Here is a 17,721-nt window from a genome sequence, read left to right on the forward strand (position 1 = left end):
GCCCATTCACGTTAATGCAACCCACGATCACTTGTCTACCAAGACATGCTTATAAACAAGATGGTAGACAATTGGTCAAAGCAAGTTTACAACTATTCCCGCAGCCATGAGCTTGGTATCGGCTTTAACAGCCGGCAAAAAGCTTTCTGATAAAAGTGATCCGGGCGCTCGATTACTAACAGGCCCCTACGGGAAACTGCTCCTGCAGTGAGACCAGGAGGCCATACCCCCCCGACTAAAGAACCTGAAACAATGTGTATTACGTCACTTTTGGGGTCACAGCTGTCACTCCTTAGCTATTGCAACCGACGATGCAGCTAATAAAGCACAATCTATATATCATTAGCAGCATTTGATGGCAGGGAAGACATTGGAGGTCTAAGAGAGTCCCAATGTCCCCATAAAGATGACCTGGCACCTGCAAAAAGTTATCACATAAGAGGTGCGTTATCCCCTTTGCGACTCCAATAAAGTTAAAACAAAAAACAAAAAAATATAAAGCACACACACATTATATATAAATAAAATCGCTTCCCACGCATATATACTGCGGCAGCTGTACGTGATTTTTCTTCTTTGGGTCGGGGGCGTCCGCATGTCCGCCAGGACTCGTCGATCATTCCAGAGGCAGACAGAACGGCGGTCTGCCTATGTAAAACAAGGCAGATCTCCTGTCACAGACAGGGATCTTGTGTTTCTGCTAAGCAGGAACACGGATCTCTGTCTTCCCCCAATCAAGCAAGCACTCCCAGGTAACACATTTAACCCTTTGATCGCCCGATGTTAGAGTTGTAAACCCTGTGGGTTTTTCACCTTAATGCATTCTATGCAATAAAGGGGTTGTAAAGGTTCATTTAAAAAAACAAAAAATGTCATACTTGCCTCCTCTGTGCAAGGGTTTTGCACAGAGTGACCCCGATCCTCCTCTTCTGGGGTCCCTCCGCGGCGCTCCTGGCTCCTCCTCTTCTCAAGTGCCCCCACACAGAAGTGTTATTGACACAGATAGCAGGACTTGGTCCTGCCCCCTTGGCTCCCGTATCACTGGATTTGATTGACAGGAGCGGGAGCCAATGGGTCCCGCTGCTATCAATCTATCCAATGAGGACCCGAGACAGCAGCTGAACCCTGACTCCCCTCCCGAATGTTGGAGATGTGGTGGAACTCCTGGGGACTTCACCCACATCTTCTGGACCTGTCCGGCAGTTGTCAGCTACTGGCGGGAGATATTAGACTTTATCACACAAATCACCTCTGTGCCACTACAACCATCAATGTCAATCTGCATACTAGGCCTGACTGAACAACTAATTCCTACGGTGGCAGGACGCACACTGGTGGGATTGCTCCTGTTCTATGCCCGTAAAGCCATCGCCCTTAGTTGGCGCAAATCAACCCCCCCTCCTCTTTCTCTGTGGAAACAATTAATTAACAATAGCTTACCTCTGTATAAAGACACAATACAACAAAGTCTGGTCTAAATGGCTGGCAGATCCCTTCACTGCTTCGGAGACCTCTCAGTAGATCCCAATCACGAAATAACCCCCAAGCGGGTGCCAGGTGTACACAATGAATCTATAATATGATACCATATCATGTACAAATATTCATAGCATCATCTAGCGACCCAGTGAACTGTGCCGGTATAACCATTATCATACTAATGTATTTCATGCCAGATATCTACGTATGATGCGGTGATAGCGTGACTCCTACATATAAGACCAATGTATGTTTGAGTGTTTGTTCTCTCTTTGTTTTTTCTCTTTGAAAATCAATAAAAAGATTTAAAAAAAAAAAAGTCATGATGTAAGTTCCCAGTTAGGCAGTCGGCAAGTGGTAAAGCCTTTACAGATCAACAATTTAGAGTCAACAGTGAAGGATGGACCTAGAATTATGGATCTCACTCACTTATTTTTTCAATGCAGGCTCAGCTGATGCATTTCTTGTGATTGTATGGGGAAGGAATGAATCAATTCTTGTTGTTTAATTTGATTCAACTTTAATTTTTTTTAATAACTTCTTCTAGTTTACTGCTATAACAAGGGTAAGCATCCTATGTGTTAGCAGGTGACATGTTCTCTTTAGGGAAGCATTAGGGGTCTAGTATACCCCTAATGTCACCACTGCTTTTATTTTTATTTGTTTGGTCTGTGCCCAATTAAGCTTCTTCCCTGAGGAATGACAGCACCAAACCTGGAAGTGATCAGAACTGATCACTTCCGGATTCATACTTCACACCGGGAGGATAAACACTGTATAATGTCTCCCGCAACTTTCCATTCTGACACCCACCATGATGATCCTAGGAGGGACAGGTGATCCCGGGTGAAACATGGGGTAGCATAAAATACCGGTAGTACATGTAGAAGTAATCTGGGAAGCGAATCCCTTCCCCCAGAGAGTCCACAGTGCAGTGTGAAAATGTAAACAAACTCCCAGCTCTTAACCACGTGACCCCTGAAAGATTTACCCCCCCCCCCTTCGTGACCAGGCCATTTTATACAATACGACACTGTGCTACTTTAACTGACAATCACGCTGTCATGCAACGATGTAACCCAAAAATGATTTATGTCATTTTTCTCCACAAATAGAGCTTTCTTTTGGTGGCATTTGATCACCTCTGGGATTTTTTTTCTTTTTTCCTGATCTTAAAAAAAAGACCGACAGTTTTTGAAAAAAATATAAAAAATAAAAAAAAAAAAAACACAACACATTTTACTTTCTGCTATAAAACATACCGGTAAACAAAACTCCTTCATAAAATTAGGTTTCCGCTACATATTTTTGATAAAAAAAAAAAATCCCAGTAAGCCTATATTGATTGGTTATAGCGTCTACAAACTAGGATATATTTACTGTAATTTATTATTTTGTTTTTATACTAGTAATGGCGGTGATCAGCATCTTATAGCGGGACTGTGATATTGCGGCGGACAATCAGACACTGACACTTTTAAACATTTTTCGGGGACCAGTGACACTAATACAGCGATCAGTGCTAAAAAATATGCACTGTCATTGTATTAATGACCCTGGCTGGGGAAGGAGTTAAACATCTAGGGCAGGGATATGCAATTAGCGGACCTCCAGCTGTTGCAAAACTACAAGTCCCATCATGCCTCTGGGTGTCATGCTGTCAGTCTTGCTATGCCTCATGGGACTTGTAGTTTTGTAGCTGGAAGTCCGCTAATTGCATATCCCAGATCTAGGGCGATCAAAGGGTTAAATGTGTGCCTAGCCAGTGTTTTTGTGTAAACAGTGTGCTCCTTTTACTAAGGGAAGTAATTGATTTTATTCCCTGCTTTGCAAGAACTCAAAAAATTCATCACTTCCTCCCTGTCGGAACGGAACTCTGCCTTGTTTACACAGCTCCGTCCCATGTACCTGCCCGGCGATCGGTGGGTGCCGGCGGACATCGCAGGTCGGTCCTGTTGTTAGTAATCACAACAGAGGTGGTGCGCGCCCCCTAGGCAATAGTGCGAAATAACGTGTATATATACACACACGTAGAACTAGCAAAACGGCCGCCCTGTATCAGTATATCTGCTTTGGGGGCGGTAAGGAAGTGGTTATAGCAGCTAGGAGTCTGTTCACAAGTCAGTGCTGCCGCAGGTGCAATCCTTACATGGGTTGCAGGGAGAAGGTCGTAGCATAACAATCATTGCATTACCAATGGGAACTGTAAAGAAAAAAAAAATATCTTCCAGAAAGGACCAAAAGGAGCCGATTTTTGCGTGTGCTGATTTTCTCAGATTCAATACAAATTTCAGCAAGCATTATAATGGCTGGGAACTTCTTGAAGGCCCATTCACGTTAATGCAACCCACGATCACTTGTCTACCAAGACATGCTTATAAACAAGATGGTAGACAATTGGTCAAAGCAAGTTTACAACTATTCCCGCAGCCATGAGCTTGGTATCGGCTTTAACAGCCGGCAAAAAGCTTTCTGATAAAAGTGATCCGGGCGCTCGATTACTAACAGGCCCCTACGGGAAACTGCTCCTGCAGTGAGACCAGGAGGCCATACCCCCCCGACTAAAGAACCTGAAACAATGTGTATTACGTCACTTTTGGGGTCACAGCTGTCACTCCTTAGCTATTGTAACCGACGATGCAGCTAATAAAGCACAATCTATATATCATTAGCAGCATTTGATGGCAGGGAAGACATTGGAGGTCTAAGAGAGTCCCAATGTCCCCATAAAGATGACCTGGCACCTGCAAAAAGTTATCACATAAGAGGTGCGTTATCCCCTTTGCGACTCCAATAAAGTTAAAACAAAAAACAAAAAAATATAAAGCACACACACATTATATATAAATAAAATCGCTTCCCACGCATATATACTGCGGCAGCTGTACGTGATTTTTCTTCTTTGGGTCGGGGGCGTCCGCATGTCCGCCAGGACTCGTCGATCATTCCAGAGGCAGACAGAACGGCGGTCTGCCTATGTAAAACAAGGCAGATCTCCTGTCACAGACAGGGATCTTGTGTTTCTGCTAAGCAGGAACACGGATCTCTGTCTTCCCCCAATCAAGCAAGCACTCCCAGGTAACACATTTAACCCTTTGATCGCCCGATGTTAGAGTTGTAAACCCTGTGGGTTTTTCACCTTAATGCATTCTATGCAATAAAGGGGTTGTAAAGGTTCATTTAAAAAAACAAAAAATGTCATACTTGCCTCCTCTGTGCAAGGGTTTTGCACAGAGTGACCCCGATCCTCCTCTTCTGGGGTCCCTCCGCGGCGCTCCTGGCTCCTCCTCTTCTCAAGTGCCCCCACACAGAAGTGTTATTGACACAGATAGCAGGACTTGGTCCTGCCCCCTTGGCTCCCGTATCACTGGATTTGATTGACAGGAGCGGGAGCCAATGGGTCCCGCTGCTATCAATCTATCCAATGAGGACCCGAGACAGCAGCTGGAGCTGGTGTGCTCGCTCCCGTCGCTGGAAAGATCGGGTTCAGGTAAGTAAAAGGGGGGCTCTGGGGGGGTGCTGCACTACAGAAGGTTTTTCACCTTGAACCTTGAAAGGCGAAAAACCTTTTGTTGTTCAGCACCCCCCCAGAGCCCCCCTTTTTCTTACCTGAACCTGATCAAATCTAGTGACACGGGAGCCGGGGGTGTCAATAGCACTTCTGTGTGGGGGCACTCGAGAAGAGGAGGAGCCAGAAGCGCCACGGAGGGACCCCAGAAGAGGAGGATCGGGGCCAATCTGTGCAAAACCCTTGCACAGCGGAGGTTAGTATGACATTTCTCTTATTTTACTTTTTACACTGTCCTTTAAAAAAAAAAAAAGGCACTTTCATTCCTATTACAAGGCATGTAAACATGCCTTGTAATAGAAATAAAGTATGACAGCACAGGACCTCTTTAATATAAGATCTGGGGGTCAAAAAGATCTTGCATTTACACAATAAAAAAAATAAACGTTTTTTGTTTTTTTTTTATTCCCCTTTAAGACCATTGGGCGGAAGTGACATTTGGTGTCGCCTCCATCATCCAATCTTATGGAGCAGAGTGGGGGCCAGCTTTACCTCACTCGGCTCCAGGCCTGTGAGGGGATAGGATCGGACTGTCTCTGCTGCTACTGGAGCGCGGCGGGTTTTCACCTTTCCCGACGCCGATAAAAGTGATCCTGCAGCGAATCCTCCGCAGAGACCACTTTTATCTGAAATCGGACCGCCTGCTGTTCAAGAGGATACTGGGGTTATGGCAGCTATCTGCCACCATAACAACGGTATTCCACGTCAAAGTACCGACGTATAACGGCGGCGGGTGGTCGGTGAGTGGTTAAATGATGACAGGTGTGTACTGACTCCTATTTAACATGAGTTTGAATGTGATTGCTTAATTCAGCAATCACATTCAGCTACATCCCCAGTTATAAGAGGGTGTGCACACTTATGCAACCATATTTTATATATTTGTACTCCCTCTACCTAAAAGATTTCAGTTTGTATAGGTCACATTAAAAGGTGGAGGTATTAAAAGGTATCATCTCTTTTTTTTAACATCACAGAAACCCGACATTTTAACAGGGGTGTGTAAACTTATCATATGATCACTATATATATATATATATATATATATATATATATATATATATATATATATATATATATATAAAAATATAAGGGGGGATATGATCACCATGTACAGTGCCTTGCAAAAGTATTTACCCCCTTGGCATTTTTCGTGTTTTGTTGCCTCTCAACCTGGAATTAACATGGATTGTTTGAGGATTTGCATCATTTAATTTACAGAACATGCCCACAACTTTGAAGATGTTTTTTATTTTTTTTTATTGTGAAGCAAACAACAAATAGGACAAAATAACAGAAAAAGTCAATGTGCATAACTATTCACCCCCCTAAAGTCAATACTTTGTAGAGCCACCTTTTGCGGCTCTCACAGCTCCAAGTCGCTTTGGATAAGTCTCTATGATCTTGCCACATCTTACCACTGGGATTTTTGCCCATCTCCCCTTGCAAAACTGCTCCAGCTCCTTCAAGTTGAAAGGTTTCCGCTTGAGAACAGCAATCTTTAAGTCTGACCACAGATTTTCTATTGGATTGAGGTCTGGGCTTTGACTAGACCATTCCAACACATTTACATGTTTCCCCTTAAACCACTCAAGTGTTGCTTTAGCACTGTGTTTGGGGTCATTGTCCTGCTGGAAGGTGAACCTCCGTCCTAGCCTCAAATCACACACAGAGTGGTACAGGTTTTGCTCAAGAATATCCCTGTATTTAGCACCATCCATCTTTCCCTCAACTCTGACCAGTTTCCCAGTCCTGACTGCTGAAAAACATCCCCACAGCATGATACTGCCACCACCATGTTTCACAGTGGGGATGGTGTTCTTTGGGTGATGTGATGTGTTGGGTTTGCGCCAGACATAGCGTTTTCTTTGATGGCCAAAAAGTTCAATTTTAGTCTCATCAGACCAGAGCACCTTCCTCCATACATTTTTTTGTTTTTTTGCTGAAAGTAATGTCTTTCTTCTGGCCACTCTGCCATAAAGCCCAACTCTATGGAGCGTACGGCTTATTGTCGTCCTATGTACAGATACTCCAGTCTCTGCTGTGGAACTCTGCAGCTCCTCCAGGGTTACCTTTGGTCTCCGTACTGCCTCTCTGATTAATGCCCTCCTTGCCCGGTCCATGAGTTTTGGTGTGCGGCCGTCTCTTGGCAGGTTTGCTGTTGTGCCATGTTCTTTCCATTTGGTTATGATAGGTTTGATGGTGCTCCTAGGGATCATCAAAGATTTGGATATTTTTTTTTATAACCTAATCCTGACTTGTACTTCTCAACAACATTGTCCCTTCCTTGTTTGGAGAGTTCCTTGGTCTTCATGGCAGTGTTTGGTTAGTGGTGCCTCTTAGCTTAGGTGTTGCAGCCTCTGGGGCCTTTCAAAAAGGTGTGTATATGTAATGACAGATCATGTGACACTTAGATTGCACACAGGTGGACATCATTTCACTAATTATGTGACTTCTGAAGGTAATTGGTTGCACCAGAGATTTTTATGGGCTTCATAACAAAGGGGGTGAATACATACGCACATGCCAATTATCAGTTTTTTATTTCTGAAAAATAGTTTTATGTATATATTTTTCTAATTTTACTTCACCAACTTAGACTATTGTGTTCTGATCCATCACATATAATTCAGATTAAAAAACATTGAACTAAAGGCTGTAGTATAACATTATAGGTAAAAAGCCAAGGGGGGGGGGGGGGGGGGTGAATACTTTTGCAAGGCACTGTATAAATACTAGCGGTACACCGAAAATAAACTTTGGTGCTGAAAATGCAGGATGCACTTTGCCGAAAATAAGTTTTTAAAAAAATATTTATATATTTTCGCCTTTTTAATTATCAAAATTTTAAATGAATATGAATTTATTGTTGGCCATTATTCTTAGTGCGAGAAAGGTCAAGAAAAACGCAGTCTCTAAGCAGCTAATGTATCATGTCTAATCTTACTTCCGATTCAGTACTTTTTTTATTCTTTTCATAGCAGTACAAGTTATACATTTCTCCATACATTTTATTCCGGATACATAATCTTGCTTCTAACATTCACCCGCGCCCCCCCCCCCCCCCCAAAAAAAAGGGGCAAAACCCAACGACAACAAAAATAGATTTCCTCCCCCTACTGTATCTCCCCGACCCCAAAAGCCCCCCCCCCCTCCTCTACCCAAACCCAATATTGTCCCTCTCCCATATTGATTCATCTTTTATTTTCATTGTCCCAGGCCTCTACCCAGCTTGTCTAATCTTACTTAACCACTTCAGCCCTGGAAGATTTGGCTGCTCAATGACCAGGCCATTTTCTGCGATACGGCACTGTGTCTCTCTAACTGACAATTGCGCGGTCGTGCGACGTTGTACTCAAACAAAATTTACGTTCTTTTTTTCCCACAAATAGAGCTTTCCTTTGGTGGTATTTGATCATCTCTGTGGTTTTTATTTTTTGCGCTATAAACATAAAAAAGAGCAACAATTTTGAAAAACAAAAAAACACATTTTGTAGTTTTACTATAATAAATCGCTCCTTTTTTTTTTTTTTTTTTTTAAAAAGCTAATTTTTTCCTTAGTTTAGGCCAATATGTATTCCTCTACATATATTTGGTAAAAAAAAAAAAAAATATAATCGCAATAAGCGTATATTGATGGGTTTGCGCAAATGTTATAGCGTCTACAAAATAGGGGATAGATTTATAGCATTTTTATTTATTTTTTTACTAGTAATGGCGGCGATCAGCAATTTTTATCGGGGCTGCGACATTATGGCGGACACATCGGACACTTTTGGGACCATTGACAATTATACAGCGATCAGTGCTATAAAAATGCACTGATTACTATATAAATGTCACTGGCAGGGAAGGGATTAACATTAGGGGGCGATCAAAGGGTTGTGTTCCCTCGTGTGTGTTTTAACTGTGGGGGGGGGACTGCATGGAGAAGGATACATATCGCTGTTCTTAGCTAGTAGGAACTAATGATCTGTCTCTCCTCACAGAACAGGGATTTGTGTGTTTACACACACACACACACACACACACACACACACACACACACACATCCCTGTTCTGGTCTCAGGCACGCCGGCCACACGCATCGGCACCCCTGCAGTGCAGCGGACACGCATGCGCCTGCTATCCTGCTTAAAGGGGCCGATGTACACTTATGACGGCTCGTAGGATTATGCCGACCTGCCGCAGTATAATGACGGCGGCTGGTTGGCAAGCGGTTAAACACACTGCTAATAGTATTAGCAAAATTTTTCATTCAGTGCACCTCTAGCAGACATGATACCGGAGATGGTCGGAGACTGTACCCGTCAGATGCAGCCTACCTGTGCCCGGATCAGAGCGGCGATCTCCGCGTGTCATGGAGCTGGATTTGAATTTCCTGGCCGCAGTAACGTCCCATCTTCTGCGATCACGTCACACTGATTCAATGTCCCGCCATTGTATCAGTGTGCCATCTATCACAGGAGACGGGACATGGTTACTGCCGCCTGGACAATTCAGCTCTGCGACACACAGAGATCGCCGCTCTGCATGAAGGAGGGAGGACGACAGGGGTGCGCCAGGATAACGCCCCCGCAATAGGCAGCACCCCCTACCCCCTTTTCGGCGCTCCATTATCTGCATTTTGATTTTTTTTCCCTTTCGGCCGATAATTATAGGCGGCCGAAATTTCGGTGCACCACTAATACATAAGGGGGGGGGGGGGATATGACCACCATGTTTATAAATACATAAGGGGGATATGACCATGTATAAATACAAAAGCGGTCCATATAGTTAACTTGGCGAGTTATTCACTTTCAGGTCATCGCAAATGACAAGGGGGCGCTCTCTACATTTGGAGGAAAAGAGATTTGACAAACATGGAAAGGCTTCTTCACCGTAAGAGATGTAATGACATAGAATAGACCCCTTCAAGAACTAATTCTGGCCAGCTCAGTATATTTTTTTTTTAAAAAGGTCTGATTGAATGCTTAATTGTAAAGAAATATAACTGGATATTACTAACCAGGAACATGCACATACAAGGAGAGATGAGCTCCTCCTGGACTACGATCAGGCTACAATGTGTATAGAGGTGAGCAGATAGAGACAAGCATCATCCGCATGTGGGGGAAGACCAGTCAGTGTAATTAGGCCTCGTTTACATGGGTGGCAATAAAAATAGGTGCTTGAGCCACAGTTTAACCTACCACTCGCGCCGCAAGAGGACACTCACTGGTCATGTTGGTTCACATAGTTCATCATCATCACCTCTTCCTCAGAGGCGTTCATGTTCTCCCGTGACACTCACCTCCTCCTGACGCTCACCTGAGCTGGACACTCCTCTCCTCCTCCACAGCTCACTTCCTCCCTGGATGCATCTCTCTTCCCCCACCACTCACCTTCACTAGCTGACGCTCCTCTCTTCCCCCACCACTCACCTTCACTAGCTGACGCTCCTCCCTTCCCCCACCACTCACCTCCTCTAGCTGACGCTCCTCTCTTCCCCCACCACTCACCTCCTCTAGCTGACGCTCCTCTCTTCCCCCACCACTCACCTCCTCTAGCTGACGCTCCTCCCTTCCCCCACCACTCACCTCCTCTAGCTGACGCTCCTCTCTTCCCCCACCACTCACCTCCTCTAGTTGACGCTCCTCTCTTCCTCCACCTCTCACCACCTCTATCTGACACTCCTCTCTTCCTCCACAGCTCCTCTCTTTCTCCACCACTCACCTCCTCCCTGGATGCTCCTCTCTTCCTCCACCGCTCACCTCCTCCCTGGATGCTCCTCTCTTCCTCCACCGCTCACCTCCTCCCTGGATGCTCCTCTCTTCCTCCACCGCTCACCTCCTCCCTGGATGCTCCTCTCTTCCTCCACCGCTCACCTCCTCCCTGGATGCTCCTCTCTTCCTCCACCGCTCACCTCTTCCCCTGGCGCTCCTCTCTTCCTCCACCACTCACCTCCTCTTTAAAAGCTCCTCTCTTCCTCCACCGCTCACCTCCTCCCTGGAAGCTCCTCTCTTCCTCATCCGCTCACTTCCTCCCTGGATTCTCCTCTCTTCCTCCACCCCTCACTTCCTCACTGTACATTCCTGTATTCCTCCATCGCTCCTCCCTGGACGCTCCGCTCTTCTTCCACCGCTCACCCACTCCATGGACGCTCCTCTCTTCCTCCACCAATCACCTCCTCCCTGGACATTCCTCTCATCCTCCATTGCTCCTCTCCGGACACTCCTCTGTTCCTCCACCACTCACCTCCTCCCCGGACACTCCTCTCTTCCTTCACCGCTCCTCCCTGGCCGCTTGACTCTTCCTCCACCGCTCACCTCCTCTACCTGGCGCTCCTCTCTTCCTCCACCGCTCACCTTCTCCCCGGACGCTCCTCTCTTCCTCCACCGCTCACCCACTCCCTAGAAGCGCCTCATTTCCACCACCGCTCCTCGAACGCTCCTCTCTTCCTCCACCACTCACCCACTCCCTGGACGCTCCTCTCTTCCTCCAATGCTCACCCACTTCCTGGACAGTCCTCTCTTCATCCTCCTCCACCAATCCTCCCTGGCCACTCCTCAATTCCTCCACCCCTCACCTCCTCCCTGGACGCTCCGCTCTTCCTCCACCGATCACCTCCTCCCTGGACATTCCTCTCTTCATCAACCGCTCACCTCCTCCCGGACGCTCCTCTCTTCCTCCACCGCTCCTCCTCGAACACTCCTTTCTTCCTCCACCGATCACCTCCTCCCTGGACGCGCTTATCTTCCTCCACCACTCACCCACTCCCTGGACATTTCTCTCTTCATCCACCGCTCACCTCCTCCCTGGACACTCCTCTCTTCCTCCACCACTCCTCCCTGGCCGCTCCTCTCTTCCTCCACCACTCACCTCCTCCCTGGACGTTCCTCTCTTCCTCCACCGCACCTCCCTCTTATTTCCCTCTCTTCCTCCACCTCTCACCTCCTCCCTGGATGCTCCTCTCTTCCTCCACCGCTCACCAACTCCCTGGAAGCTCCTTCTCGAATGCTCCTCTCTCCCGCCACCGCTCCTGCCCGGACGCTCCTCTCTTCCTTCACCGCTCCTCCCTGGACGCTCCTCTCTTCCTCCACCGCTCACCTCCTCCCTGGACCCTTTCTTCCTCCACCGCTCACCTCCTCCCTGGACGCTCTTCTCTTCCTCCACCGCTCACCTCCTCCCTGGACGCTCCTCTCTTCCTCCACCGCTAACCTTCTCCCTGGATGCTCCTCTCTTCCTCCACCGCTTACCTTCTCTCTGGATGCTCCTCTCTTCCTCCACCGCTTACCTTCTCCCCGCACGCTCCTCTCTTCCTCCACCGCTCACCCACTCCCTGGAAGCTCCTCTCTTCCTCCACTGCTCCTCGGACGCTCCTCTCTTCCTCCACCGCTCACCTCCTCCCTTAGCGCTCCTCTCTTCCTCCACCGCTAACCCCCTCCCTGGACGCTCCTCTCTTCCTTCACCGCTCACCTCCTCCCTGGATGCTCCCCTCCTCCCTGGACGCTCCTCTCTTCCTCCACCGCTCACCTCCTCTACCCGACGCTCCTCTCTTCCTCCACCGCTCACCTGCTCCCTGAGCACTCCTCTCTTCCTCCACCGCTCCTCCCTGGTAGCTCCTTTCTTCCTCCACCACTCACCTCCTCCCTGGACGCTCCTCTCTTCCTCCACCGCTCACCTCCTCCCCGGACACTCCTCTCTTCCTCCACCGCTCACCCACTCCCTGGAAGCTCCTCTCTTCCTCCACCGCTCCTCCTCGAACGCTCCTCCCTGGACGCTCCTCTCTCCCGCCACCGCTCCTCCCCGGACGCTCCTCTCTCCCGCCACCGCTCCTCCCCGGACGCTCCTCTCTCCCGCCACCGCTCCTCCCCGGACGCTCCTCTCTCCCGCCACCGCTCCTCCCCGGACGCTCCTCTCTCCCGCCACCGCTCCTCCCCGGACGCTCCTCTCTCCCGCCACCGCTCCTCCCCGGACGCTCCTCTCTCCCGCCACCGCTCCTCCCCGGACGCTCCTCTCTCCCGCCACCGCTCCTCCCCGGACACTCCTCTCTCCCGCCACCGCTCTTCCCTGGACGTTGCTCTCCTCCACCGCTAACCTCCTCCCTGGACGTCCCTCTTTTCCATCACCACTCCTCCTCGAACACTCCTCTCTCCTGCCACCGCTCCTCTCTCCCGCCACCGCTCCTCCCCGGACGCTTCTCTCTCCCGCCACCGCTCCTCCCCGGACGCTCCTCTCTCCCACCACCGCTCCTCCCCGGACGCTCCTCTCTCCCGCCATCGCTCCTCCCAGGACGCTCCTCTCTCCCACCACCGCTCCTCCCCGGACCCGCCTCTCTTCCTCCACCGCTCTGCCCAGGACATTCCCCTCTTCCTGCACCGCTCACCTCCTCCCTGGACGTTGCTCTCCTCCTCCACCGCTAACATCCTCCCTGGATGCTCCTCTCTTCCTCCACCGCTCCTCCCCAGACGTTCCTCTCTTCCTCCACCGCTCAAATCCTCCCTGGATGCTCCCCTCTCCCGCCACCGCTCCTCCCCGGACGCTCCTCTCTCCCGCCACCGCTCCTCCCCGGACGCTCCTCTCTCCCGCCACCGCTCCTCCCCGGACGCTCCTCTCTCCCGCCACCGCTCCTCCCCGGACGCTCCTCTCTCTCGCCACCGCTCCTCCCCGGACGCTCCTCTCTCTCGCCACCGCTCCTCCCCGGACGCTCCTCTCTCCCGCCACCGCTCCTCCCCGGATGCTCCTCTCTCCCGCCACCGCTCCTCCCTGGACGCTCCTCTCTCCCGCCACCGCTCCTCCCTGGACGTTGCTCTCCTCCACCGCTAACCTCCTCCTTGGACGTTCCTCTCTTCCTCCACGGCACCTCCCTGGATGTCCCTCTTTTCCTCCACCGCTCCTCCTCGAACGCTCCTCTCTCCTGCCACCGCTCCTCCCCGGACGCTCCTCTCTCCCGCCACCGCTCCTCCCCGGACGCTCCTCTCTCCCGCCACCGCTCCTCCCCGGACGCTCCTCTCTCCCGCCACCGCTCCTCCCCGGACGCTCCTCTCTCCCGCCACCGCCCCTCACGCTCCTCTCTCCCGCCACCCGCCCCTCCCAGGACGCTCCTCTCTCCCGCCACCGCTCCTCACCGGACCCGCCTCTCTTCCTCCACCGCTCTGCCCAGGACGTTCCTCTCTTCCTCCACCGCTCCTCCCCAGACGTTCCTCTCTTCCTCCACCGCTCCTCCCCAGACGTTCCTCTCTTCCTCCACCGCTCCTCCCCAGACGTTCCTCTCTTCCTCCACCGCTCCTCCCCAGACGCTTCTCTCTTCCTCCACCACTTACCTCCTCCCTGGACGCTTTTCTATTTCTCCACCGCTCACCTCCTCCCTGGACACTCCTCTCTTCCTCCACTGCTCCTCCCTGGACGCTCCTCTCTTCCTCCACTGCTCCTCCCTGGACGCTCCTCTCTTCCTCCACTGCTCCTCCCTGGACGCTCCTCTCTTCCTCCACTGCTCCTCCCTGGACGCTCCTCTCTTCCTCCACTGCTCCTCTCTTCCTCCACTGCTCCTCCCTGGACGCTCCTCTCTTCCTCCACTGCTCCTCCCTGGATGCTCCTCTCTTCCTCCACTGCTCCTCCCTGGATGCTCCTCTCTTCCTCCACTGCTCCTCCCTGGACGCTCCTCTCTTCCTCCACAGCTCACCTCCTCCCTGGACGCTCCTCTCCTCCACCCAACGCTCCTCTCTTCCTCCAATGCATACCTCCTCCCTGGACATTCCTCACTCCTCCACCACCTGGCACTCCTCTCTTCCGCCACAGCTCGCCTCCTCCCTGGATTCTCCTTTCTTCCTCCACCGCTCACCTCCTCCCCGGACTCTCCTCTCTTCCTCCACTGCTAACCTCCTCTACCTGGCTCTTCTCTCTTCCTCCACTGCTCACTTCTCCCTGGACACTCCTCTCTTCCTCCACCTCTCACCTACTCCCTGGACGCTCCTCTCTTCCTCCACCTCTCACCTCCTCTACCTGACGCTCCTCTCTTCCTCCACAGCTCACCTCCTCTACCTGACGCTCCTCTCTTCCTCCACCGCTCACCTCCTCCCTGGACGCTCCTCTCTTCCTCCACCGCTCACCTCCTCCCTGGACGCTCCTCTCTTCCTCCACCGCTCACCTCCTCCCTGGACGCTCCTCTCTTCCTCCACCGCTCACCTCCTCCCTGGACGCTCCTCTCTTCCTCCACCGCTCACCTCCTCCCTGGACGCTCCTCTCTTCCTCCACCGCTCACCTCCTCCCTGGACGCTCCTCTCTTCCTCCACCGCTCACCTCCTCCCTGGACGCTCCTCTCTTCCTCCACCGCTCACCTCCTCCCTGGACGCTCCTCTCTTCCTCCACCGCTCACCTCCTCCCTGGACGCTCCTCTCTTCCTCCACCGCTCACCTCCTCCCTGGACGCTCCTCTCTTCCTCCACCGCTCACCTCCTCCCTGGACGCTCCTCTCTTCCTCCACCGCTCACCTCCTCCCTGGACGCTCCTCTCTTCCTCCACCGCTCACCTCCTCCCTGGACGCTCCTCTCTTCCTCCACCGCTCACCTCCTCCCTGGACGCTCCTCTCTTCCTCCACCGCTCACCTCCTCCCTGGACGCTCCTCTCTTCCTCCACCGCTCACCTCCTCCCTGGACGCTCCTCTCTTCCTCCACCGCTCACCTCCTCCCTGGACGCTCCTCTCTTCCTCCACCGCTCACCTCCTCCCTGGACGCTCCTCTCTTCCTCCACCGCTCACCTCCTCCCTGGACGCTCCTCTCTTCCTCCACCGCTCACCTCCTCCCTGGACGCTCCTCTCTTCCTCCACCGCTCACCTCCTCCCTGGACGCTCCTCTCTTCCTCCACCGCTCACCTCCTCCCTGGACGCTCCTCTCTTCCTCCACCGCTCACCTCCTCCCTGGACGCTCCTCTCTTCCTCCACCGCTCACCTCCTCCCTGGACGCTCCTCTCTTCCTCCACCGCTCACCTCCTCCCTGGACGCTCCTCTCTTCCTCCACCGCTCACCTCCTCCCTGGACGCTCCTCTTCCTCCACCACCTCCCTGGACGCTCATCTCTTCCTCCACTGCTCCTCCCTGGATGCTCCTCTCCTCCTCCACCCGACGCTCCTCTCTTCCTCCACCGCTCACCTCCTCTACCTGACGCTCCTCTCTTCCTCCACCGCTCACCTCCTCTCCCAGCACAGGTGGTGGACAGTCAGGTCACACATGGCTCCTATGATGGGGTGGAAGGGGGATACATTGAGTGTGGGTGTTTATACTTCTAGATCCCCTCCCCCATCCCTGCACTCCTTCCATATGTCTGTCACAGTCCATGCAGCCCCGGACATCAGCTGCCCCTCACCCCCCAGACTGGTGTCATGTGCCCTCAGCACCCCCTCTCCCCCCTGAGGGCTAAACAATTCCCCATGTGGGGTAAATTCTTCCATACCCACCCCGCACACAGGGAGCCTCACCTGCCTCCATGCACCGTCCTCCCCTCCCCCCGGAGGGGGGTGTCTCCGGCTCCTCTCACTGCTCACCGCGGGACAGCCGCTCACCTGCAGCGTCCATCACTCAGCAGTCATCCACGCAGGGGGCGTGGCCGGACGCGCCGGATGGCGATTGGCTGCGGCGCACAGGCGCTGCAGTTACGCAAAGCCGCTGGGAAAGGCGCGTGCCCCACGCCGGAGCAGATGGCTGAGCGTGCACGCGCGCGACCTCCCTCTGGGGGCGGCCGGGGTCCTCGGCGACCAATCAGGAACGGGCGAGGGGAGACGCGGCGGAGTCTCCTGTGGTGAATGGTGAGAGGAGGCGCTGTGCAGACGAGGCAGCGACTGATAGTCATATAGATGTATGGAGAGAAGGGGATGTAGACCTTTTATTTATGTTACATCTATATATATATATATATATATATAAGGTTTTACCCCCTTAATGACCAGGCCATTTTTTGCCATTTGGCACTGCGTCACTTTAACTGAGAATTGGGCGGTTGCGCGACGCGGCACCCAAATAAAATTGGCGATCACCTCTGCGGTTTTTATTTTTAGCGCTATAAAAAAAAAAAGACCAACAAAATGTTTTTTTTTTTTTACTTTCTGCTTTAAAACATTAAAAAAAAATAAATAAATAAAAATGTCTTCACCAATTTAGGCCATTATGTATTCTACTACATATTTTTGGTAAAAAATCATAATATTGATTGGTTTGCACAAAAGTTATAGCCTCTACAAAATAGGGGATAGATTTATGGCATTTTTATTATTTATTTATTTTTTACTAGTAATGGCGGCGATTTGCGATTTTTAGCGGGACTGCGACATTGTGGCAGACAGATCGGACACCTAACTGATATTTTTGACACTTTTTTGGGAACCAGTGACATTATTACAGTGATCAGTGCTAAAAATATGCACTGTTACTGTACTGATGACACTGGCAGGGAAGGGGTTAGCATCAGGGGTGATCAAGGGGTTAAATGTGTTCCCTGCATGTGTGTGTGTTCTAACTGTATGGGGGGGGGGGACGGTGTGATTGGGGAAATACACAGATCCATCATCCTGCTTAGCAGAAAGACGGGATCTGTGTGATCTCCCCTGTCAGAACAGAGGTTTGCTTTGTTTACACAGGCAGATCCCCGTTCTGTCACTGCGGGGAACGATCGCGGGTGGCTGGCAGACATCGAGTCTGCCG

At 51.1% G+C, this 17,721-nt stretch overlaps 1 protein-coding gene across 2 annotated transcripts in view; it reads right to left on the reverse strand.

Moving 5' to 3' along the window:
- The window catches only part of LOC141107448 (uncharacterized), a 73,049-nt gene extending 56,359 nt beyond the window's left edge, over positions 1–16,690 (reverse strand). The window contains exons 1-2 of one of the 2 annotated variants that reach the window (XM_073598171.1): positions 16,503–16,690; positions 16,054–16,261 (exon numbers count right to left, since the gene is read on the reverse strand). The gene's annotated coding sequence lies outside the window, so the exon portion shown is untranslated. The remainder of the gene's footprint in view (positions 1–16,053; positions 16,262–16,502) is intronic. The other variant, XM_073598170.1, reaches the window with a different exon arrangement.
- Between the last annotated feature and the right edge of the window lie 1,031 nt (positions 16,691–17,721).

Source organism: Aquarana catesbeiana, linkage group LG09 (assembly GCF_042186555.1).
Source record: "Aquarana catesbeiana isolate 2022-GZ linkage group LG09, ASM4218655v1, whole genome shotgun sequence".
Lineage (NCBI taxonomy): Eukaryota > Metazoa > Chordata > Amphibia > Anura > Ranidae > Aquarana > Aquarana catesbeiana.